The sequence below is a fragment of the Myotis nattereri genome, assembly GCF_964212035.1.
Source record: "Myotis nattereri genome assembly, chromosome: Y".
Lineage (NCBI taxonomy): Eukaryota > Metazoa > Chordata > Mammalia > Chiroptera > Vespertilionidae > Myotis > Myotis nattereri.
Window position 1 is genome coordinate 37,125,975 of NC_138094.1, and position 14,442 is coordinate 37,140,416.

Genomic DNA, 14,442 nt, shown 5'->3' on the forward strand with positions numbered 1-14,442 from the left:
GGATATCCTAAGGGAGATTGGGGATAACATGAAACAAATAACATGTGTATAATAAGGGTGTCAGAAGGACAAGATGAGGAACAAGGATTAGGAAACCTATTAGAAGAAATAATCACAAAACCTTCCTGATCTTGGGAAGAAAAAGTCACACAAGCACAGACAGCCCCAAACAAGATGAAACCAATAAGACCTATACCAAGACACATTGTAATTATAATGGCAAACAATAATGACACAAACAGAACCTTAAAGGCTGCAAGAGAGACACAGGGAGTCACCTACAAAGGCTCTCCTGTTAGATTATCAAATGATTTTTAACAGAAACACATCAGGCCAGAAGGGAATGAAAGGAAATATACAAAGTGATGCAAAACAAGGGACCAAATCCAGGAATACTTATCCAGCAAGGCAATCATTCAAGACTATAGGGGAATTCAGTGTCTTTACAGAAAAAAAAAAAAAATCTAAGGGAGTGTTTCACTACTAAACCATCAATGCAAGAAATGCTGAAGGGACTGTTGTAAAAAGAAGGAATAGAAGAGACAGAAGAAACACAGGCATAAAAAAAAAAGTGGCAACATATCAGTACCTATCAAAATAACCTTAAACCTAAATGGACTAAACACTCCATTCAAAAGATATATAATGGCCAAAATTATAATAAAACAAGACCCATATATATGCTGTCTATGAGAGACCCACCTCAGAATAAGGACTCACATGGACTGTAAGTGGAAGGAGAGAAATACTTTTCAGGCAAAAAAGGGGAAACAACTAGGGGATCAATAATTATATTTGAAGAAATAAATCTCAAGAAGCCAAGACGGTGATGGAATAGGCATACATGTCCCAGGGCACGTCCTGGAGCAAATGGAGTGAGCAGCTGAAACTAATAACACCCACCCGGAATTGGCAAAGTACACTCAGGTGGTGAGACAGTTTGCAGCCAGGAACGGCAGGGTTCCTCTGGTAAGGTAAAAACCAGGGATCTGGGCAGGAAAGTTTGCCACACCTCTGAGCCCAGAAAGGATATAAGCACCCCTATGTTCATAGCAGCACAATTCACCAGAGCTAAGATCTGGAAACAGTCTAAGTGCCCATCAGCAGATGAATGGATTAGAAAACAGTGGTACATCTACACGATGGAATACTATGCTGTTGTAAAAAAGAAGGAATTCTTGCCATTTGCAGCAGCATGGATGGAACTGAAGAGCATTATGCTAAGTGAAATAAGCCAGTCAATGAAGGAAAAATACCACATGATCTCACTCATTTATGGATAATAAAGACCATTATAAAATTATGAACAAAAATAGATACAGAGGCAGAGCAGCTTCGAACAGACTGTCAAACTACAGCGGGAAGGCAGGGGAGGGTTGGGGGGTAGGCGGGGAGAGTGAGAGATCACCCGAAAGACTTGTATGCATGCATATAAGCATAACCAATGGACATAAGACACTGGGAGTTAGGGGAGGCCAGGGGAATGTCTGGGCGGGGTAGAAAGAGGAGACATATGTAATACCCTTTGTAATACTTTAAGCAATAAAACAATTTAGAAAAGAGAGAAAAAAGAAATCTCAAAGTAAAGGTCATAAAAAAGAGATAAGACCGATTGCTATGATGTGCTCTGCCACCCAGGGAGTAGACTCTCAATGCAAGAGCTGCCCTTGGGGATCAGTGAGCTCCCACAGGGCAGCGCCATTCAGCTGGATCCTGTGCTGACGACTGGCCAGTGGAGCAGCAGTGGCAGGAATCTCTCCCACCTCCACAGAGGCGCTAAGCATGTTTGGCAACTGGGATTAAGCCTAAGCCATCATTCGGACATCCCCTGAGGTCTCCCAGGCTGCCAGAGGGTGAGGGACTCTGCCAAGTGTACAAAGTTCGTTCACTGGGCCTCTTATATTGCTAATAAACTACAATAAGATATAACAAAATTCAAATACTTGGAGGCTAAATAGTCTTTTATTAAATAAATGGAGGCCCAGGGTATGAATTCCTGTATGGAAGCAGTCTGGTTGGCCTCCCCAGATGGGGGCACATGGGGCCAGGCCTGCAGCAGTTAGTGGCCATTGGCGGTTAACCAGAAGGCCATGCCTCCAATCTGGGCGTTAGCGCATATAGGGGGTGGGGCTGACCAGGGGAAAGGCTGTGAGTGGTTTTCTTATCAGTTCTGCCCCAAATGGAGGATTGGGGGCAGATGGGAAGCAAGGCTGGTCAGGGATATGGCCGACTGGGGCCCAGAAAAGACTGCTTGGCTGCCGCAATGCAAGTAATAGCCACCAGCTATTCTGGTCATTCTGCCATTCCGGTCACAGGGCTTTTATGTACAAAGATAGATAACTGGGTTACCGAAGAGATTAAAGAAGAAATTAAAATCATCCTGGAAGTAAATGAAAATTAAAAATAAAAGTCCAAAATCTATGGGACACACTGAAAGCAGTCCTTAGAGGGAACTTCATAGCATTACAGGCCTAACTCAAAGAACAAGAAAAACAGTTAACAAATTATCTAACCCCCACAACTTAAAAAGTTAGAGCAACAAGCAAAGCCCAAACTGAGCAGCAGGAAGGAAATAATGAAGATCACAGCAGAAATAAATGACATAGAGACCAAAAACCGCACAAAAGATTAATAAAGACATGAGCTATTTCTTTGAAAGGATAAACCAGATTGACTAAGCTCTAGCTAGGCTCACCAACAGGACCCCAGTAAACAAAATCAGAAATGAAAGAGGCAAAATAGCAAAAGACCCCACAGATATAAAAAGGATTGTAAATAAATACTATGGACAACTCTACTCCAACAAACTGATCAACCCTGAAGAAATGGACATATTCCTAGAAAAATACAATCTTCCTAAACTCAGTTAGGAAGAATAAAACATAGGACCACGCCAATAACTACTCAGAAAATTCAAGCAGTCACAAAAATAACTTGCAGCAAACAAAAGCCTGGGCGAGACGGCTTCACAGGGACTTTTACCAAGTGTTCAAAGAAAAACTAAAACCTTCTTCCTCAGACTATTCCATAAAATTCAAAGGAAGTACCATTTCCCAACACTTCCTATGAAGCCAGCATTACTCTAATCCCAAAGCCAGATAGAGAAAACACAAAGAAAGAAAAATGCAGGCCAATATATCTCTGATGACCATAGATGTTACAATCCTCAACAGAACTCTAACAAATGCGATGCAACATTACATTGAAATGAGCATACACCATGCCAAAGCGGATATATTCTGGGGAAGTAGGATGAGTCAACATCCAGAAATCAATAAGTGTGATGCATCACATAAACAAATTGAGAGAGATTCATATCCATTGGTGCAGGAAAAGCATTTGACAAAATCCAACACCCAATTTTGATAAAAACTCTAAGCAAACTGGGCATAGAGGGATCATACCTCAACATTAACAAAGCCTTATGTGACAAAACTACAGACAACATCATACTCAATGGGCAAAAACAATTACTCTAAGAAGAGGAACAAGACAGGGATGCCCACTCTCACCTCTTCTGTTCGACAGAGTACTGGTAGTGCTAGGCAATGCAGTCAGACAAGAAGAAGTCAAACAAGGCATGCAAAGTGGAAAAGAGGAAGTAAAACTGTCATAATTCTCGCAGATGGCATGGTATTGTCCATAGAAATACCTAAAGACTCCACCAAAAAAACTAGGAGATTTAATAAATGAATTTGGCAATGTAGCAGGGTACAAAATTAACACCCAGAATTCTATGGCTTTTTGATACACGGATAATGAACTCAGAAATAGAAACAAACAAACAAAAATGCCATTTAGCAGTGCAACAAAAATTTAAGAAACCTAGGAATAAACTTAACTAAGGAGGTAAAAACCTGTTCTTGGAAAACTACAGGAAATTGAAAAAAAGTGATAGAGGAAGACTAAAGCAAATAGAAGAACATACCATATTCACGGTTTGGTACAATCAACATCATTAAAATGTTCATAGTACCCAAAGCAATGTACAGTTTTAATGTATTAACCATTAAAATGTCAATGGCGTATCTCACAGACCTAGAAGAAAGTTTCCAAAAATTCCTATGAATTTAAGAAAAGACCCCAAATAGTTACAGCAATCTGGACAAAGAAGAACAAATTTGGAGGGATCACAATACCAGATATCAAGCTATACTACAAGTCACCATTCTCAGAACTGCCTCTGACTGGAACTAAAACAGACATAAAGACCAATGGGACAGAACAGAGAACATAGAAGTCGACCCTAACCATTATGCTCAATTAATGTTTGACAAAGGGAGGCAAAAGCATAGAATGGAGTCATACAGTCTCTTCAATAATTGGTGTTGGAACCTGGATGGCAGTCAGGCCTAGGCAGGGCTGGGTAGGTGGGGCGGCGCGGGGCGGGGCGGGGCGTGGCGGGGCGGGGCGCGGTAGGGCGGCTGCGCACTGGGCTAGGACTCTGCTGGCACAGGCACTGCACTGGAGACTCTTGTCCTTCCCGCGGGGTCTGGGGCCTCCCAGCAGGGCCCCATGGAGGACCTTAGCCTGGACAGCTGCAGAGAGGAGGACGCGGCGCCAGGCGCCAAGGGGTGGCCCGAACCCCAGGCGAGGGTGCACTTCCGCGTGACAAGGTTCATCATGGAGGCAGGTGTCAAGCTAGGGATGTAGTCCATTCCCCTCGCCACCGCCTGTGCCATTTACCATAAGTTCTTCTGCGAGATCAACCTGGACGCCTATGACCCCTACTTGGTCGCCATGTCTGCCCTTTACTTGGCTGGCAAAGTGGAAGAACAGCCCCTGCGAACCCGTGACATCATCAACGTGTCCAACAGGTACTTCCACCCAGGCAGCGAGCCCTTGGAGATGGACTCCCTAGTCTGGGTGATCCAGGACAGCATTGTGCAGTGCGAGCTCCTTGTGCTGCGGGTACTGCGCTTCCAAGTCTCCTTTCCGCACCCACACAGGTACCTGCTCCACTACCTGATTTCTCTCAAGAACTGGCTGAATCCTTACAGCTGGCAACGGACCCCCATCTCCGTCACTGCCTGGGCCCTGCTGCGGGACAGCTACCGCGGGGGGCTGTGCTTCCGGTTCCAGGCTCAGCACATAGCGGTGGCGGTGCTCCACCTGGCCCTGCAGGTCTATGGGGTCCAGGTGCCCGCTGAGGCCATGGCCGAGAAGCCATGGTGGCAAGTGTTTAGTGGCGACCTTACCAAGCCAATCATTGATAACATTGTGTTTGATCTCACTTGCATTTATACCATGGACACAGAGATCCCCAAAGACAAGCCTGGGACACTCGGCTGCCAGGGGACAGCGCCACCACATCGCCCTGAGGGCCGGTCCCCAGAGCACTGGCAGGGAGGACTGGTTTTGTGCTGCTGGAGACAGGCCAGTGAATGCCGGGGTCCAACCCAGCAGGTCCAGGGGTTCCCAAAGGCGTTAGACGGAGTCGGCGAAGAAGGAATGACACGGAGACAGTGTTCAGTTGATCAGCAGCCTAGCCAGGATCTTCAGGCAAGTTCTGGTCTGGATCTCCAGAGAGGTTCTGCTGTTTATTGTCTTGTTACATCAGTATTTATCCCAGTTGATTTTAATCCTATCAATTTCTATTACAAAGGTTAGGGTGTTTCTTATCTCCATTCCAGGGAGTAAAGATTATGTAGCTTAAGCATGATTGTTTGTAGTTATTAACTACCCGCCTGGCACTTAGTTAAGGAGTTTCATCCCCTCCCTAACTTCAGGGAAAAGTTCCTACCTGGGGAAACAACCTTTCTAGGAGAGGTGACCTTGGTTAAAACACACAGCGCTAAGGGGAGCAAACATATTAAGAACAGTATGCTATATACGCCAGGTCCCTTGAAACATATGCTGTGCAGATATTTCTTTCCTGCAGCGACTGTGTCAAGCAGCAAGGATGGACCGCCTTCCGGCAGGTGAAGGCGATGACATGCTGCCACTTTGATTCTCAGGCTTTGACTCTCCCTGGCAGCCAAGGTCCAGATGGGGATGGGCACTGCACCTCCCGTGGGCAGGAGGGTGCCGTGGGCAGGAGGGTGCTGCAGGCAGCTCTGAGGACTCCGGGTCTGCTTTTGTCCTTTGAAAGAACGCAGACTACAGCCGAGGTTTGGGATCAGTGGAAGGAAAATCAAAGAACGGATGGGACTGTGCCCCAGGGGATTTTTTTAAAGGCCAGATTTAGAGAAAGTATGACTCAATTAACATAGAGGAAATTTTATTTTGTTTCATTGAAGATATTACAAAGCCAAAATAAAAAACATAATAATAATTGGTGTTGGACTTATAGCACAGATACATGCAAAAAAATTAGTCTAGACCACCAATTTACACCATACATAAGTATAAATTGGGAATGAATAAAGGACTTAAACGTAAGTGGGTAACAATGAAAATCTTAGAAGAAGCAAAATATCAGGCATCTGTCTCAGCAATACCTTTACTGATACAGCTCCTAGGGCAATGGAAACTGAAGAGAAAAGAAACAAATGGGACGATATCAAATTAAAACACTTCTGCAGAAAAGAAGCGGCCAACAAATACAACAACAACAACAAAACAAGGAAGTCCACTGCCTGGGAGAAGATATTTGCCAATGTTATATCAGATAAGGACCTATTCTCCAAAATTCATACTGAACTCATCCACTAAACAAAAGGAAGATCAACATTCCAATAAAAAACTGGGCACCACCACCACAAAGGCCCCTTCTGACTTATGGTGGCCCAGTTCCTGTGATGATTATTACAGCCACACAGGAGATGGGTATGATGGGGGCATGGCAATTACTGCAACAGCCGATGGGACACCCCTGTAAGAGGTCCTGAGTGTGGTGCTGGCGGCGATCACAGGATACACCATGTACGCAAGAGAGAGTGAATCATGCAGTACAGTAGCTCACCTGATTGGGCACTCGGGGAGTCAGAGGGGAAGCCCCTGTGACAGAAGAATTGTGACAGAAGAATTAGACACTGAAAATAAAAATGATAAGGTACAGACAATATTTTATTGTAAGGAATTTGGCTTCTGTTATTTAAGAATGACAAAAAGCAAATGGTAGGTTTGGGGGAAGCATCAAGAATTGTAGGTACCATTATGAAGTTTCAGGATTGGAGGCAAGGTTTGAATTGTACAAGGTTGCTTCCTAAGTGCTGATTTAAATTACAATATACTTAAATGTTTAAATTTTACATATTGTATTGTTAACATATTCAGAATATAAGCACAACCAACAGACCAACAGAGGCAAGACACTGGGAGTGGGTGACAAGAACAAGAGACTAGAGATAGAGGAAGCCGGAGGGAAGGTAAGTAGAAAAAAAGAAAGAGACATATATATTACTTTTTGTAAAACCTTAAACACTAACATTGCAAAAATTTTTCAAAAGAAAGTGTTCTGCAACATGGGATTTCTTGTCTGATTTTAATACAAACACAGAAAAGTAGTCTGTTTGGATGGTGAGTTATATTCATGGCCCTAAATTTCCCAGGGTGTCTATGACCATATGTGCATAAAGTCTTTGAAGTGAACTGCATACAAAATGAAGCAGTGTGTTATTTCATCATGGCATGCTGCCCTGTTTTCCAGTTAGGGAGGGTAAACAAATGAGGTATTCTCCTTGGAAAACCTAAATGGATAAAAGGATTGAAGAACCTCTGACAAGGCTGCAAAACAAGGATTCCTCCAGCTCTGTGGCCCACACTTTGCCCCCTAAGATACTGATCAGGAGCACGCCGATCCCAGTGGCCCCAGGAGGAAGTGGAGACCCTGGGGAAATAGGAGATGGTGGTGAGCAGCAATAGGGCAATGTGGCGTGGCAGCACAGCAGCCTAGGCCTCAGCATGAGGAAGATTCACAGACACCTGTGGAAGGAGTATAGGAAGAACATGTCATGGCAGCCCCTGTTGAGGGGCAGGTGGAAAGGCCTGAAGGTGCTGTGGGTGGCCTAGAGGGAGAGTTCAGAGGAGGGGCTGAGGTAATCTGCTTTGACTCTGAGTGACAGTGGACATGCACACTCCCTCCTCCTGCCTAAGCCCCCCTGCCTGAGCTGGAATTGCACTGCCCTTGTTGTACTGGTAGTTCCTGTCAAAGGCACACACCCTGCGGCCCTGGTGTTACAGGCTGTTTCCCTCCCAGCATCCAGGTGTCCCTGTGAGAGAAAAATAATGGCCCAGGAACCTGGCAGCACACCAGGGGAGAGCCCAGGCATCCCCTCCTCACCCGTCCTGTCCGCTCACTCTGGGCCATCGTCCTCTCATAGTACTTCAGGGGATTGAGCCACAGGTCCTTGCTGATGATCTGGTAGGGCAAACAGAGCTTGGTCAGGAGAACACAGGGACCCAAATAGAAACCCAAGCAGCAGGCGGACACAGGAATCTGGCATGGCCAGTGACATCCCACCTCAGCAATCCTGTCAGATGATGTCACACTGTGGTCAGAGATCCAGCAGAAGAAGCTGGCGTTGCTGTCCTGGAGCCCGTGGCTGTAGACTTCTTGTTCACAATGCTGGTACCACTGAATGGGAGTGGCACGGGACAACCTGTATCCTGCAGGAGAGGGGTATGTGAAGCTGGGTACATCACCTTCCATCCCTGCCCACCACCAGCTGCAGCCCATGCAGGGAGCCTCCTCTTACCTGTGAGGGTGATGAGATACTCCTTCACAATCACATGGTTGCGGAAGTAGGGGTTGCTGCGGAAGTACAGGCTAATGGTGCAGCAACCCCAGGGATGCCTGACTTCCCTCACCTGCAGAAGGAAATGGATCCAGGGAGTGAAATCGCAGCCCAGTGCTGCCGCCTGTAGCTGTTTTCAGGGACAGGCCATTTCCCCACCTGCCCTCCACTACTCCTTGGAGCAGGTGCACTTACCTTCAAATCAATCACATGGCCGAGCATATTTTCATCTTGGACGCTGATCATGGCCGACAACTCTGGGTGGTTGACAAACTGCTTTGGGTCAAGGAGCCTGCAACCTGGGAGCTGGGCATGGACCAGCTAGAAAGAGCAGCCTGGCCTGGCCTCTCCTTCCCTTAAGGCCACTCCTTCTCCATCAAGGGCAGAAAGGGGCACAGCACCACTCTGTTTCCTGACAGACCCTGATGCCCACCAGATTGTTTTGTGCTGAGGGCTTGACAGGCTACACATCACACATTCCTCTTCTGACTGAGGAATTGGACATAGAGACGGCATGTAAGGCAGCATTAGTTAGTCCCAGAACAGCCCGTGCAACACAGCCCTGTCTGTGGGCATCAGCCCCTGGTGTATGCGTGCCTCTGCCTTGGAGCTCTGCCCCTGGACACCCTGGTAATGCTTCTATGGTGCCTGTACAAGACAGAGGGTGTTTCCAGGATCCTGGGCCAGACCCGGGCACACTGCCCCTAGCTTGTCCTCAATGTTCTTTTCTAGGGGAACCATCCCCGCTTACACCGTTCTCCTGCACTGTCCCATGCTCCTTGTGATCCTGCTCCTCTACCCTCAAGGATACAGCTGTGAGCCAGAACCCAGGGATGCGCCGGATATTGAGGCTTCTCCGTTTGAAATAGGGCTTGAGCCTCTGCTGAGTCCTGCACCTGATCCGAGAGAAGGCCCTGCTGGCTTGCTCGTTCATGGGCTCCATCTCCAATTGAAGGGCCTGGAGCACCTCCAGAGGGGACCAGGTTAACTTGGCCCCGGGCCCTGACTGGGCCTGCTCCTGCTGCACTGGTTCCTCTTCTTCTGGCTTTGCTTTGGCCTTGGACTGAGGCTCCACCTCTCCCACCTGTTCCACTGCCTTCATGGTGCACTTCCCCTCCCCCTGCAGGACAAACTGCTCCCCTGCAATTAATTGCTCCTCCATCCACCCCTCCTCCTGGTGGTCACTCCCTTGTGGGTCACCTGGAACCTGTGCCTCCAGCCTCAGCTCTTCACTCACCACCTCCTCCTGCCTCCCCACCTGCAGATCTGGGAAAACCTCCTCACCTGCCCACTTGGCCTGCCATGGCACCACCTGCAGAAGGCCCTCGGTCCACAGGATAAACTGAGCCTGTGCCTGGAACTCCTCCCCCAGGCCCTCCTTGTCTTCCCCTTGCTCCTCACTCTGGGTTCCCTGCTGCACCTCACTCTCCTCTCCCTGCACACACTGCTCTGCAGCCACCCTGTCCTCCCCTCTCCCGCACTCAGGATCAATCCCAACATCCTGGCCTGTGTCCAACCTCAGCTCCAGGGTCTCAGCCTCCCCCACCAGCATGAAGTCTTCCCACTCCAGCCCCAAAGCTGCCCTCTGAACTTCCTGTGCCCTTGTGTCCTGGGTATCACCACTTCCCTGCACCGAGGTGAAGCTAAAAGCCTCCTGGATCATCCTGCTTGCCCTGTCCTTCCTGGTGCAATGGCCCTGGGGAGCCCTGTGAATCCTCAGGCGCCCTGCAGCTGAAGGCCCCCCAGTGGAACTGAGAGGAAGCGCGCTGCCCTCAGGAGCCCCTCAGTCTCCCAACACAGCCTGACTCTGGATGCCCCCTGGCTCTGAGACTGGTGTTGTGAAGGAGCAGGTGGTGCAGAGCCTGCTGAGTCCAGGCAAGGTGCTTGCTCACTGTTGTATGCAACCAGGCCCTGGTGTGCTGACTGGGTGCAAACTGGGCTCATGCACAGGCGCTGGTCATGTGAACATGTGGTACAGAAGGCACCTGGCCAGGCCCAGCCTGCTGTTTCTGGTTGTGCTCCTCAAAAGCCTCCTCCAATCACGGACAGGGCAGTGGGTGTCACCCTGCGCAACCCCGCCCCTCACTCAAAGTTCTGGTGTAGGTAGATGGTAACTCGGAGGTATCCTCTTATCTCTTCATTAGCCAGAAAATGGAGATTTTGAAAGCTTAGAATCTTGACCTGACTGCAAAGAAGGAAGAAATGGTGGAACTTGAAAATGACTTCAGGTTTTCTCACTGTGCTGAATGAAGTCAAACACTGCTGCAGTGAAATATTTTACCCGTTGTTCTCCCCGCATGAACTACAATAATAATGTGCTTTGTGTTGACATTTACTGCTGTGTTGCTGACAATTACCTGGAAGAGAAGTTAAGGGGATTCAATGGGTTGGAAAAAGTTGAGCTAAATCAGAAAGCAGGTCTAATTAAGCAAGTTTATTCTCTATCTATCTAAAGACACACACACACACACACACACACACACACACGCAGACACACACACACACACACACACACATTTATATGGCTAAGGTGACTCGTGCATGTGCCATAAGTTTGAACCTCTTGCTGGCGCCAATTGCATGCATGTGTTTCAAATCGGCATTGTCAATCTGAATTTGGTTGACACTGCTATTATAGAGAAAGGGCAAATAGCAGTACTAAAATATTTCTTCTAATTAATCTCCTTTCAATGTGCACAAATCCATGCACCTGGCCACTGGTATTCTAATACTGGCAAGATATCATCTGTGAATACTAATATTCTATTGGGCCAGGACATGCCAAATTGGTCACACATATCTATATATATAATAGCGTAAGAGACATTATGAGTGGTTGGTACGATGCACACCGACCACCAGGACGCAGACGCTCAACACAGGAGCTTCCCCCAGGTGGTCAAGGCTCTCCCACAGCGAGAGCATCACTCAGCCAGAAGGCGGGCTAATGGCTGGAAAGTGCAGCTGTGACAGCAAAAGCCTCTGCTGCCTATGTGACAAGGCTACGAAGCAGTGGTGGCAGGTGGAGTGGGGCTTGGATGAGCGGCATCAGAGCACCTGACTCCAGCTTGGGCTCCTGCCCGGCTGCCTGCCATTTCGTGCACTGCTACATCCCTCAGGAGGTGTCAGACCTAACCTGGCAGTCCCACATCTCCCAAGGGGTCCCAGATTGTGTGAGGGTGCAGACCAGGCAGTGGGACACCACTGGTGCTTGAATTTCATTCACCGGGCTTCTAGTCATTTTATTATTTATCACCGATTTAGCATGGTTCTCTTCTAATGCTGAATAATTTAAAGGTATAACCTGAATTTTGGTAATGATGGCCATTCAGATTTTACTGCTCTTTAGCGGTATTATTTAATGGCTTATATGAAGGGCACTAATCTCCCTCAAAATATGAGAAATACGACATGTCCCACAAACAGTACTATGCTTCAGTGCTAATTCTTTCCACTAATGCCCCTAAGTGAGCCTTTCACTAATTTTCTTTGCTCACTAGCTCATCCAAAATTGAAATGGGCAGGCTGCTTGTCTATATTCAAGTGCAGAGGCATATTCTTCTTAACTACACTGATGCTATCAATACTTTCAATTTTACAACATAATTTATAGTGAGGGTCTCTATGTTAGACTTTAAAACATCTCTTTACTAATATGAATAAGTCACTTTTACCTTATTTCTTCACAACTATGTGCACGCTCTGATGTAGCAACTTTCAGTGTCTGACTCTTTCAAGTGTCCCTTTCCACCCTTCTTTTCATTAAAAACAGGCCATCTGAAACCACACTGATCACTTTTCAGCCTGTTGTGATAATTCAGACATTCCTTGGGTTACGTTGGACTCGAAGTACATAAGTTTTGTGGTTACGTTGCCATTCCCCATTTATTTATTAAAAAAAAAAGTTTGAGCATTTCTATGTATGTATATATGTGCTTTATGTTTTCTTATTATTCATTTACCACAAGAAAGGTCAGCAATTGTTATCTTTCTTCTAATTTTTTTTAAACTGTTGCACGCCATTACTGCTGTGTATGTGTCTCCATGTGAGTGACATACGTGCTTATGTAGGTGGGTTCTGACTTACGCGAATATTGCATTACATCCCACTGCAGGAACGTGTCAACAATGTAACGTGAGGAACTACTGGACTTGTATCATGTTGATTAAGATGTAGTTATTTGGTCTCCATATTTCTTCAATAAGTATATGATTGTTGGAAGTACAAATTATATCTTTATATATTAATGTGTTCATTAGAATTTTCACTCAATAAAAATAAATGCCTTGTCCTTACAAAAAGATCTGGCCTTATAATTGAATGGCCTAATACATATTAGAGTAGGGCACGACTACCAAAGTTTCTCAGAAGAACACGGGTTGAAATGAAGAGTATATCCTGCCTACCCCTACTTGAAACAAGAGCCTTAGTTGAGCTCCATCATGATCCAAACAGAAACAAACAGTAAGAGACATGGCAGGTTTCTGTTACTATATGCCTACTGAGCATGCCTGAGTGCACATTTCCTGACGGTGCTACTGATCAGAATGTGCACTCACAGGACATTAGGGCCTTCATGCACAACTCCATCCTGAAACCACATGAAAAGGAGCGTATTGGACAAGAATGTTAGCAGGGACTTTACAATGCAGAGGGATTCTGAAGAAGATTTTAAAAGGTGGCATAACCCTAGCCAGTTGGGAACAGGGGAAGATCAACGACCTTCATACTGAAAGGCCCCAGTTTTGATTCAGGTCAAGGGCACTTGCCTGAGTGTGGGATCAATCTCGAGTCTGAGGCTTGCAGGAGGGAGCTGATCAAAGAATCACTCTCATCACTGATGTTTCTAACTCTCACATGCTCTCTGTTTCTCTCTGAGAGAAATAAAAATATATGTAAAAGCATGGTGGCAGAATAAGTGGATGCTACAGGGACATGCTCCCAGGAACAAACTGATATTCCAACTAAAATACAGAACAACTTCCGGAATAATCAATGGAAAACTCACAGGAGAGAACCCTGACACCTAGGACCGAAGGTGGAGGCCCCGTAGACACTGGTACGAGGAGAGGAGGCTTGAAGGGGCGGGCCTGACACCCACAGACAGCAACTGAAGTCTCGGAGAGATATCTCAACTATGGAGGACTGCCACTGAGAACTCTGGGTCTAATCCCCAAGCTACGCCTCCTAGCAGAGAGCACAGAACTGAGGAGGGTACCCATATAACCTGTGGATGTGAATAGCAGCAGGACACTGTCTGCCAGTGAGAGACAGCTAGAAATTCAGGTATCCTCTTAAAGAGCCAGCGCACAAATTTCCCTGTGGAGCCACACACCTTGTGCCCTGTCAAAGGGAGGGTGAAGTGGACTGGAGCTGTGAGGGTAAAAGCCAGAACTGGGGAGTCAAGGGTTCCAGCACAGAAGACAGACACTTCAAGTTTCCTTGGAGGAGTCATTTCCTCATGCAGCAGAGAAAATCTTTCCCATGCAGACATTTGCCTTTCCTGGAGGGGAGACAATTAACACATGCTACTGGGAAACACCTTGCCCTGAGGACACTTAAGAGATTATAAATAACAATTAACCTCCACGCAGAGGCAACTGTCCAACCCTGTTGAAACAAACTCTTGCTATAACCTGAGGACCATTGCCTTGGAGGCAAGTTAAGTTGGAATCCTATCAGTCTATAGACAGAGGAGGTCTCTGGAGGCTTTGAGTCTTTGCCTGACCTAATTAGTCAGAAACATCCTTTAACAATTTTCTG